The sequence below is a fragment of the Acanthochromis polyacanthus genome, chromosome 4, assembly GCF_021347895.1.
Source record: "Acanthochromis polyacanthus isolate Apoly-LR-REF ecotype Palm Island chromosome 4, KAUST_Apoly_ChrSc, whole genome shotgun sequence".
NCBI lineage: Eukaryota > Metazoa > Chordata > Actinopteri > Pomacentridae > Acanthochromis > Acanthochromis polyacanthus.
Window position 1 is genome coordinate 8,065,274 of NC_067116.1, and position 11,765 is coordinate 8,077,038.

General features: G+C 42.0%; 1 long non-coding RNA gene across 1 annotated transcript; it reads left to right on the forward strand.

Annotated features, from left to right (window-relative positions):
* The first annotated feature begins 871 nt into the window (after nucleotides 1-871).
* On the forward strand, nucleotides 872-10,830 carry LOC127533626 (uncharacterized). Its single transcript, XR_007941390.1, has 5 exons — nucleotides 872-984; nucleotides 1,410-1,557; nucleotides 7,540-7,592; nucleotides 7,837-8,074; nucleotides 10,412-10,830. It is a non-coding gene; the product is annotated as an uncharacterized LOC127533626 (long non-coding RNA).
* The last annotated feature ends 935 nt before the right edge of the window (nucleotides 10,831-11,765 follow it).

Genomic DNA, 11,765 nt, shown 5'->3' on the forward strand with positions numbered 1-11,765 from the left:
CGAGGGGGAATGGAAAACCTGCCACTACCTGGAACTAAAGGTGGAGGGCGTGACATAATCAGCTTATTCTGTGTTTACTGCAGTATTCACTTTGTAAGGTCTATGCTTCTTCCCCACTGTCAAAGACAAAAAAGTGTGTAGTTTGTTATGAAACTATTGTCCTGCTAAGCGATTTTTAAAGTTATCAGTTGGAACAGTGCTGAGGTGATGAAATGACTGAGCTAAGACTACATCTAATGAGTGAAAATAATGCCCAACAATTTCCTCGCTGTTCTTCCTCAGAGAAGAGTGATGATGAAGTCTTGGAATGAGTAAATCATACGTGACATCTAAAAAAAAAAAAAAAAAGCTCTTTCCATCATTATCCATTGGAGAGTTTAGAGCCTCACAGTGCCTCTGTGAGTCATGTAGGGACATGCAGCTGCAAACAGCAGGTGTCCAGCAATGACAACACACACACTGTACACAGGAATTTATTTCAAACTCACCACCAGGCCACAAAGGAACAAATGTGAACAAACAGAGACAAGTTCAACTGTAGGTTAAAAGCTAAAGAACAAATTATTTACCGTGTTCTGGAGATACATAACATCACAATATGCATGGAAGTAACACAAGCTTTCAAGCCATTTCTATACTTTGTGCATTTGGAAAAGTCCATCTGATGAGCCCATTGAGAGCAGTTGTTCTGGTTCACGAGCAGCACTTTTTGCTTAATGAAAAGCACCCAGTTTGTGTGTATTCATTTAGCTTCCAATATACAGTCCTGTCAACATGAGATTACATTTACTGTATATTCATTTGGAGTACACACGGAGGCGTGGCCACCGGGGTGGCTGGGGGTGGCACCGGTTACCCCTAGAATCTGACTGGCCACCCTGCTGGCCCCCCCTCACAGAGCTGTCAGTCACTTGATCTACCTGGAGATATAGAACTGGAACACTAGACTACAAGAAAACTGGGACTGTTCATCAGCAAAAGAAGGTGAGTAAACAGTCATTTGCAACATGTAGTGTTTAAAGTTTAAAAAAGGTTGAAATTGAGTTGACTAGTGAGTTGTATGGATCTAGTGCTAGCATTAGCGAGCTAGCGCTAGCCGCTAGCGCTAACTCGCTAATGCTAGCGAGTTAGCGCGCTAGCTTTACATAATGTCTTGCAGCTTAAAGGAAACATGAGCCTGAGCTGGTTAAAATTGGGGGATAAAAAAACGTTAATGAAACCCCAAGCTGTCTTGTTTACAAATCTTTGTTTGAATTAAATGTTTTAGAGGGTTGTTTTAGGGGAAGCTATACCATGAGTTGACAATATTTGTTCTGATACCAAGCATGCCTGTTTTATTTATTTATTTATTTATTTGTGTTTTTTTTACTTGAAGAAGCCTAACCAACCAATATGCATGATTCCTTCAGGGGCAGACAGTAAAAGGGAGAGAACAATGAAAAGGACTCAAAACATTGAGAACTTTTTCATTTCAAAGAAAAAAAAAAGCAGCAGAGAGCAGGGATGCCCAGAGTGAGAAAGAGGAGCAGCTTTCAACAGAGATTTCTTCAAATCAAGGTATCACTGCATCCACAGTCAGTCTGTGACTCTGTGTGTGTCACTGACCAACACGGTCTCACGGGGATTCGTGAAACTGTCACGTCAGTTTTTGTTTCGGTTTCGTGCGCACCAACATGATGTCGTCATGTTTTTCGTGCCGCTCACCACGAGCGAAACCCGCTGTGGTAATCACATCTGAAAGTGGTTTATACCGGCGGATTCATGACGATCTAAGCTGTCCATCGGCGTTTGCGGCCGCTGATGCGGCCGCCGCTGCGGCCGCCATTGCGGCCGCCGGACACTCTTTAAATTCCTATGCAAATTTGGCGGATTCATGACGATCTAAGCTGTCCATCGGCGTTTGCGGCCGCTGATGCGGCCGCCGCTGCGGCCGCCATTGCGGCCGCCGGACATCCGGCCGCACTGGCGGCCGGATCACATCTGAAAGTGGTTTATACCGGCGGATTCATGACGATTTAAGCTGTCCATCGGCGTTTGCGGCCGCCACCGCGGCCGCAGCTGCGGCTGGGTGTCTGGCAGCCGCAATGGCAGCGGCGGCGGCGGCCGCAAACGCCGATGGACAGCTTAAATCGTCATGAATCCGCCGAATTTGCATAGGAATTTAAAGAATGTCCGGCGGCCGAAGCGGCGGCTGCAGCGGCGGCCGCAAACGCCGATGGACAGCTTAGATCGTCATGAATCCGCCGGTATAAACCACTTTCAGATGTGATTACCACAGCGGGTTTCGCTCGTGGTGAGCGGCACGAAAAACATGACGACATCGTGTTGGTGCGCACAAAACCGAAACAAAAACTGACGTGACAGTTTCACGAATCCCCGTGAGACCGGGCTGCACTGACACACACTCACAAACCACCTCTGTCACAATTGGGCTGAAGCTGGATTGAGGATTTTGATTTAACGATTTAATAGTCTATTTCATTGGTGAGTTGAAGTGTGGGTGTTGTTTTCATGAGGTAATGGACAGTTTGATTTTCCATCAGGGCTGTACAAAGTACCTATTTGTCTTTCTGTATTGTGAGGAATAGACTATTAGCCAGAGCCTAAGAAGTTTAATTGAACTGGATAGTCTTTGTCTCCACAACAACAAAAAAGGCAACAGGATTTCTTTTGAACTGATCACATCTGAATAAGTATTAATAGTTCAGTTAAATGTTTACTTGAATTAACATTTTTATTAAATGTGGTCTGTTAAATATTAGATCTCTCTCGTCTAAATCTCTGCTAGTAAATGAGTTGATAACTGATCACCAGATTGATTTGTTCTGTTTGACTGAAACCTGGTTGCAGCAGGAAGAATTTGTTAGCCTAAACGAATCAACTCCCCCTAGTCATATTAACTGTCATATTCCTCTAATCACAGGCCGAGGAGGAGTAGCAGCAATCTACCATTCAAGTTTAAAATTGAACCAGAGGCCTAAACCTGATTATAGCTCATTTGAAAATCTCACTCTTAGTCTCTCTCATCCAAATCTGAAAGCTCAGAAACCAGTTTTATTTGTTGTTATATATCATCCTCCTGCTCCTGATATATAAAAAATGATATTTCAGTGTGCCACCCTTCAAAAGTCGGTGCCCCTATCTGGCTCCCCCAAGAAAAAAAATCCTAGACCCGCCCCTGAGTACACATAATGCTGCTCAGATGTATTCAGTACAATTCAATTCATTTCTTTTTAAATTGCATAAAATCACAACATGAGGCATCTCGGGGCACACAGTAAGATGATGCTTTCATAACATATTGTAGAGAACACCAACAAACCAGACAATTCCCTTTGTACAGCTCTGAGGCAACAGTGGGAAGAAAAAAACATAATTTTAACAGAAAGAATCCTTCGCAAGTTTCAGGGAGGGTAGCCATCTACCTTGACTGCTTGGAGGGACGGTAACGGGGAGACAGAAAAGTCCTACTGCACAATAACAAAGCAATGGTTCAGGCATATCTGAGTCAACTCTAAGCTTTTTAAGTAAAAGGAAAGTTTGTCATTTTGGGAAGGGTGCTGCCTCCTGAACCCAAACTGGGAGCTGGTTGTAAAATAGAGGAGCTGTTAACTAAAAATGTACGCATTTTTTAGCTTAGTTTATAAACTTTCCTTAGGAAAAAAAAGTAATTCTGAAAATTATGCATGATGGAAGAGAAACTTATTTGATACATATGTTCATGTTGTGGTGACACACATTTGGCTTAAATCTCTTGTGTGTTTCCTCCTTCACATGAGCTCCTAGTGTCTGCTCTGTTGACCTTTAACAGTTGTCACTACTGATTAGATTTCTGGGTTAGATTCATTCAGAGCCACATTAACTCATCCAAAATGATGATGATAGACTGATGATAATAAGGTTTTTGTTTTTAACATATTGTTGATAAAACTTATTTTTCAATTCCTGAGAAAGTAGTGTTGTTGTCCAAACCTGAAACCTAAAAAACAGCAACTGAAAATCAAAAGTATACAGCGAGTGAAAACAAAGCTTGTTTCTAAAAATGATGGTCCCAAACTGGACACAAGCCCCAGTCTCCTGGGTGAAAGTCTTGTTGCTGTCTTGTTCCTTCTATCCAGCTGTGGACACAACGGATGCATAAGAACTCTGCTTTCAGAATTGTGTTCCATATTTGTGCAGTAGGACCCAAGGATTCCAGCATGCACACCTCTGTTAAACATGCACACTACTACCCTCGTGATGTAGTTGTAATGCCGTTGCTCTGGATTTTGTGATGCTCTGGGATGTCTATGGTGGTTACTGCATGGACTCTGGTGGACTTAATGAAATGACGAAAGTTACATCACATTTTCCTTGCATGGACTTTGTGATTTTTTTCAAACTGTCAGACCCTCCTACTAATTCACAGTCTTACATTTCAGGTTGAAAATATTCTTGTTTGAAAATTGTATTCAAACTGTAAGAATACAGTAGCCTAGCCGCGCTAGACAACCCACCGCAACGAATTTAATTCTCTACCAGGGTGGGTCTAGTTACCCTCCATAAGGCTCGAGGTTGGATGCTCCTAAAACTGGCCGGACCAATCACCATGAAGTGTAGAGTCAGAAGGTGGGCGTAACTAAGTGACGACAGAGGCGCGACGATTCTGACAGAAACAACCGGAAACAACTAGCCTAGCCGCGCTAGACAACCCACGGCAACGAATTTAATTCTCTGCCAGGGTACAACAAAAACGACAACAGTCGTTGAGCTCCATTAGCACCGACTCTAAATAATGTTTCTGTTAACATGTCTGTAATACACACGTGGACAAAATTGTTGGTACCCCTCAGTTAAAGAAGGAAAAACCCACAATTCTCACTGAAATCACTTGAAACTCACAAAAGTAACAGTAAATAAAAATTTATTGAAAATTAAATAATCAAAAACAGCCATTACTTTTGAATTGTTGATTAACATAATTATTTAAAAAAACAAACTAATGAAACAGGCCTGGACAAAAATGATGGTACCTCTATAAAAGATTGAAAACTATTTGACCAGAGTGACATGATTAACTCAGGTGTGTCATTTAATTGACATCACAGGTGTTTCCAAACTCATAATCAGTCAGTCTGCCTATTTAAAGGGAGACAAGTAGTCACCCTGCTGTTTGGTGAAAAGGTGTGTACCACACTGAACATGGACAACAGAAAGTGAAGGAGAGAATTGTCCCAGGACATCCGAAAAAAAATTATAGACAAACATCTTAAAGGTAAAGGCTATAAGACCATCTCCAAACAGCTTGAAGTTCCTGTGACAACAGTGGCTCATATTATTCAGAAGTTCAAGACCCACGGGACAGTAGCCAACCTCCCTGGACGAGGCCGCAAGAGGAAAATTGATGACAAATTGAAGAGACGGATCGTTGGAATTGTATCCAAAGAGCCCAGAGCAACCTCCAAAGAAATTAAAGGTGAACTCCAAGGCCAAGGTACATCAGTGTCAGATCGCACCATTCGTCGTTGTTTGAGCCAAAGTGGACTTCATGGGAGACGACCAAGGAGGACACCACTGCTGAAAAAAACTCATAAAAAAGCGAGACTGGAATTTGCAAAAATGCATGTTGACAAGCCACAAAGCTTCTGGGAGAATGTCCTTTGGACAGATGAGACCAAACTGGAGCTTTTTGGTAAGGCACATCAACTCTATGTTCATAGACTCAAAAACCAAGCATACGAAGAAAAGAACACTGTCCCTACGGTGAAACATGGAGGAGGCTCAGTAATGTTTTGGGGCTGCTTTGCTGCATCTGGCACAGGGTGTCTTGAAAGTGTGCAAGGTACGATGAAATCTGAAGACTATCAAGGCATTCTGGAGAGAAATGTGCTGCCTAGTGTCAGAAAGCTTGGTCTCAGTCGCAGGTCATGGGTCTTCCAACAGGACAACGATCCAAAACACACAGCCAAAAACACCCAAGAATGGCTGAGAGAAAAGCGTTGGACTATTCTTAAGTGGCCTTCTATGAGCCCAGATCTGAATCCCATTGAACATATGTGGAAGGAGCTGAAACATGCCATTTGGAGAAGACACCCATCAAACCTGAGACAACTGGAGCTGTTTGCTCATGAGGAGTGGGCCAAAATACCTGTTGACAGCTGCAGAACGCTCATTGACAAATACAGAAATCGTTTAATTGCAGTGATTGCCTCAAAAGGTTGTGCAACAAAATATTAAGTTATGGGTACCATCATTTTTGTCCAGCCCTATTTCATTAGTTTGTTTTTTTAAATAATTATGTTAATCAACAATTCAAAAGTGATGGCTGATTTTGATTATTTAATTTTCAATAAATTTTTATTTATTGTTACTTTTGTGAGTTTCAAGTGATTTCAGTGAGAATTGTGGGTTTTTCCTTCTTTAACTGAGGGGTACCAACTATTTTGTCCACGTGTGTATACTTGAGCTTCACCCATTGACTGTATAAATAAGGCTTCACCAAACTCCCACATCATCTGATTTCCGGCGCTCTAGGAGCCTATTCGTTGCGCTGATTGGTTGTATACCTACCCAATTGCTGCAGAGTGATTTGATAGACAACCTTTTAGCCCGCCTCCCTCCCTGTCGAGCGTGCCTAGACCCTTGCGTCTTCAGAGCATGGGTCTAGCTAAGAATACAGGTCAGTTGTCTGGGAAAATAAAGTGTTGTGATTCACAGAGAGATGAACAAAGACATGACATGTAGAAGACAAGAAAAACATTTAGAGAGCACAGTACTCCGTCAAGGCTGCTCAGTCATATCGTTTTTGATGGATGAAATCTTTAATAAAACATGACCTTACACTGAGCACATGAACTTACTGTATGTGTGTACTGCTGAGGTTTGGCCTCAACAGAGGAGATGCAGTCACTGTAAATGTGAGTGTTCATTCCTAATTTTAGTTAAGCTGCTGTGGGGTTTTGATATTTAGTTGATATGTAAGGAGCACTTCGCAAATGATTTCACAAAGCCATTTGAAGGTCATATTTGATTGTGTTGCAGAGAGAAGTGCCCAGCTGGATCCAGGTTTTATATTTTCACATCTGACCCACACAGTTAAAGATGTTATGACAACACTGATGGTAAAATACAAGGTTGATTTAATGGGCGTGAGCAGCAATTACATGCATCCAACAGAAAAGTCATTTAGCACCTAAATCCACATCAAAGATAGGTTTTTACCACCTGAAGAACATAGCCAGAGTCCACCCGTTTCTCTCTCAGGCCAGCATGGAGGTGCTAATGCATGCTTTTATCTCTTCTCCTTTAGACTATTGTAATGCTCTGCTCTCTGGTCTTCCCAAAAGAGTATGTTTAATCTATAGTTACAGCAAAACTCAGCCGCACGCGTGCTGACAAGGACCAGAGCGCAGGAACACATTACACCAGTTTTAAAGTCGCTGCATTGCACTTCAGGATCAATTTTAAGGTTCTTTTATTAATTTTTAAATGTCTTAACGGCCTTGTGCCTTCTTATTTGTCTGATCTGCTTTTGACATATCGGCCCTCGTGGATCCTGAGGTCCTCCGGCAGTGGTCTTTTATCCATACCACAAGCAAGGACAAAAACCCACGGTGAGTCAGCATTTAGCCACTATGGCCCCCGCCTGTGGAACAGCCTGATGGAGAACCTCAGGACTGCAGAGACTTAAAGACTCACCTTTTTTAATCAAACTTTTAACTAGCCTTTTAAATCCTATGTTCTTATCATTCTCTATTTATTTTATCTTTTGACTTTCCACTGTTTACTTATCTTACAGGTCTTTTATTCTATCTTCTAGGTTAAAATTTTTAGTTTTTAACTCCAGTGTTTCCTCAGGGGGTTCTCCACACTGGAGGCTGTATCTGGTCTGCTGCTGGGGGTGCTGTCCGTGGGTCCCTTCCACCCGGCTGGTCGGAGAACTCCCCACCTCGGTGCGGGGGTCCCCATGCCTGTCGAGGTTGGGGGGCCGGCGCCTCCGGTGGTCATGGCCTGTAACTCCTCCCGGTGTGGACGACCACAATGGAGGTGTTTTCCACAATCATCAGTGCCATGGCATGTCTCCCTACAGTCAGTGGTGAGAGTATGTGTGTGTGGGCGTGCACGTATGTGTGCTTGTGCAGTTGTGTGCATATATGTATATATGGAGGGAGAGAGGGACATTGCCATGAGGGGTGTGTTCTCAGCCTGACTCAGTGTTTACCTGCGTCGTTACGCACATGTCAAAGTAACATCCACATAAATCCAAGACCAAAGGTTTCCCAGCAGAGCATTGCAAGATGATCAATGTTCTTAAAATCACCAATCCTTGATTTTATGTTGTGACCCAGTTATCGGTGTACAGAGAAGATACAACTATAACAGTAAGCTTTTTAAAGTGTGAGACTGACCCAGAACCTGCAGCCAAAACAAAGGCATTAAGGGCTGGATGGCCACAGTGTGATGCCTCCTGTAGGTGGATGTTCTGAGCAGAACAGTGATGCTTTGACTTCAGTATCTCACTTCTTCTGTAATGTAAACTGTTATTATCTTCTGAGATTTATCAACAATTAAAAATGCAAAACTGAAGTTCAACTGAGGATTGCATGAAAAACGTACTATGCTTTATGAGTTTTCATGAACTTTTAGATGGCTGTCTTGCCAGCTTTAGCAAATCATGAGAGTAAAAAATGAATGAGACATTGTGGCACCCCAGTGTGAGTAATGCTCCCAGCCTGGCCACTAACCATAAAAACTGCCTGGCTTTGCCACTGTGTATCAGAATTAACAATCTAATAATGTCACATAGAATTATTTATCTGTCATGGAGGATATATTACTGCAAAAGGGGTAGTTTTAGTTTTGACATTTTAGGTACATTTTAGCTGATTATACTTCTGTAGATTTACTTAACCTCCTAAGACCTGGCATCCATAAATGTGTGCATCATTTTTCCCCCCAAAATGAGCATATTGTTAAATAAGTAAATAATATAACAAAATATAATAAATATAATAATCAGATATTAGATATTATCCCATTATTATATTTATTGGTTACTCCATATCCCAGTTAACTAGAAGAAATCTAAAATGCAAGTCCAACCAAAGCTTGGGTCTTAAGGGGCTTTGTAAGATATTTAATGCAGAACTCCTACTTTTAATGTATGTTTTAATACTGATGTATTGATACTTTTCATGTATTATAGAATCTGAATATTTTGTGTTCTTTCTTTAATTACCTACAACAGAAGTTCATGGATACTATCTTCAACACAATGCTCAGCTATCATCATAGTGTCACTGTAGACGATACAGCTGTTTCACCCATTATATTGTGCCATCGCTACAATCACAGGTACCACAGTCTCACGGCTACTGTCATAGTCACGGTTGCAGCCTGTTTCAGTCAGCCTCTGCAGCTGCAGTAAGAGAGCTGCTGAATGAGATCCTCTAATTGCAATAATATACAGATGTGTCCTTTAGCCGCCACAACTAAAGCCCAGGCTTTCTCTCTCAGGATCTGGAAGAAAATGTGAACATTATTGTGAGAAAATGCAGTATTCCAGAAAAGAAACTTTCAACATGACCCTTAATCATACGTATGGGCAACTTTAGCAATATCCATCCATCCTGGAGTCTTTCCCAGCAGACTTACGGTGAAGACAGGTCACCAGTCTATCACAGGGCCACGCACAGACAAACAATCACACTCATATTCACACCTACAGACAATTCAGAATCATCAATTAACCTTAGCAGTAATATGAGGAAAACCTCAACTGAAACTGGACTTGATTGATTGAAATACTCAAATGGCATAAATGCTGCTGCAGACAGATGTGTTTTTAAAACAGAAGACATCACAGTGCTGTTTATTGAAAGATTATAAACATGCGTTCGTGAAGTGTTTCAAAAAGAGAGTCAAGGCTTCAAGGACAATGCAATGTCTATGTTTTGCTTCGTATTGAAAAACGAAAAAAAAAATCATTTTGTGTATTACTGAGTCGAGTCACTCCACTCTGCAGAATCACCAGTATCTCTCCTCAAAGCCTTAACCCTAACCACAGCGGAGCTGCTCTCAGCGTCATTAAAAAGAAACATGATCAGCAGTATCTTCACAAGGACCAACAACAACATTGTCCCTGCTGACTGAGAGAAACCCTTCAGAATGAAAAGTCTGCTTTCTCTTTTCTCATTAGGCAGAGGTCAGCAGGCAGGACGAACACCGAAAACTGATGAGCAGCTAAACATATGCACAAGAAGAATGTAAACGAATAGCCTTCATACATAAGGCTCATCACGATGCATGTGGTCTTTAAGTGTGACCAATTTTCATTTTCTTCAAGAAAGTTTTCTGCGTTTTAATGCACGGTTATGTCAGGGCTCCCTCCTGATCACCTCCTCCTCACCTGTCCTCCACTCTCTCTCTGCAGCAGCTGACTACAATTACACATCACCATCATCAGAACTCTGGGCAGCCATGTCACAGCCTTCCTCCATAAAACCCGGCTCAACGTTCCACACCATGCCAGATAGTTGCTTCTCGCTGGTCACACTGCCCGGGCTCTCCGTTACTCGCGTCTGCCTAAGACCTGGACCTGCACTCACCTCAGGAGGAGGAGGTGTCTTGTCCCTGCTCGCTTCAGCCTTTCCCTGCTGTCCCAGCCTCTGGATTCCCAGAGACTGCCGGTCTCCGGTAGCCTGTCCGCCCCCCTCCCAGCCCGTAGTGAGTTCCTTAGTTTGATTATTTCTGGCCTTAGTTCCATTCTGATTTTATCCTTAGTTTCCTTCACTTACTCCCACCTTATTTCTTCTAGTAAATTTAATTTGTATTTAAATAAAACACTTTTTTTCTGCCTGATTTGCCGTGAGTCTGTGTGTTCTCTGCCGGGTTCACCATCGTTCCTTGACAGGATATGGCTTTAAAGTGTTTTTATGAATTTAGTCCAAAGTTTAAATGACGTTAAGATGAATTCTTCCAGCCACAGCTTATACGAGTTTACAACCACCAATGTCCTCTTGTGAGCGAAAAAAAAGCTTCTATTTTTCTTACCTAATAACTTATCATGTAAACACCAAATAATCATAGTTAATGTTAATACACATGCAACATATTTGTCATAATTTAGTTATCTGAATAGACAGATAGATGGATGGATACATAGATAGAAATGAACACTAATTGTTTACCAGGTTCAATGCTTCCCATAACCCCAACCCTTGCTGCCTTGCTGGGTCTTTATGACTCTTGTTATGGTACAGCAAGCCAACTGGTCCTCTTTCTTCTGACTTGTGAGCAGGATTTAATGAGGATATCAGCTTGGAAAAAAAGATAGCCAACTCCTAATTACATCCTCATCCAAGGCCTGACTCCTGTGCCTTGTCGAGAGGCTGCATTCATCTCCTCTGTTTACATGCTCTTTCTCTAAAGAATTCCGCTTTCTGTATGATCATGGTTGCTATAGAGTTTCAGAGGTCTTGTTTAATCAGATGAACAAGTTGAACCGTGCACATTTCCTCCCTTTCTGATAATGTCTCTTAATTGAACACTCAGAGCCTTGCATTCATCATCATTATCTCTGGAGTACATAAACACACATTCTCTCCATTAGGATGGCTGTCATTCATTAAGCTGTTTTGTTGTTTAAGACAGCACCACTTGCAAATGCATGTCAGTTGCTGATATGCATGAAAGCTCACAACATCACAACAGTGCTGTGTACACTTTTCAGCCTGAGTGATTTCTAACACTGATTTAGAGTTCGGCAATTAGGCTGATGTTGACTT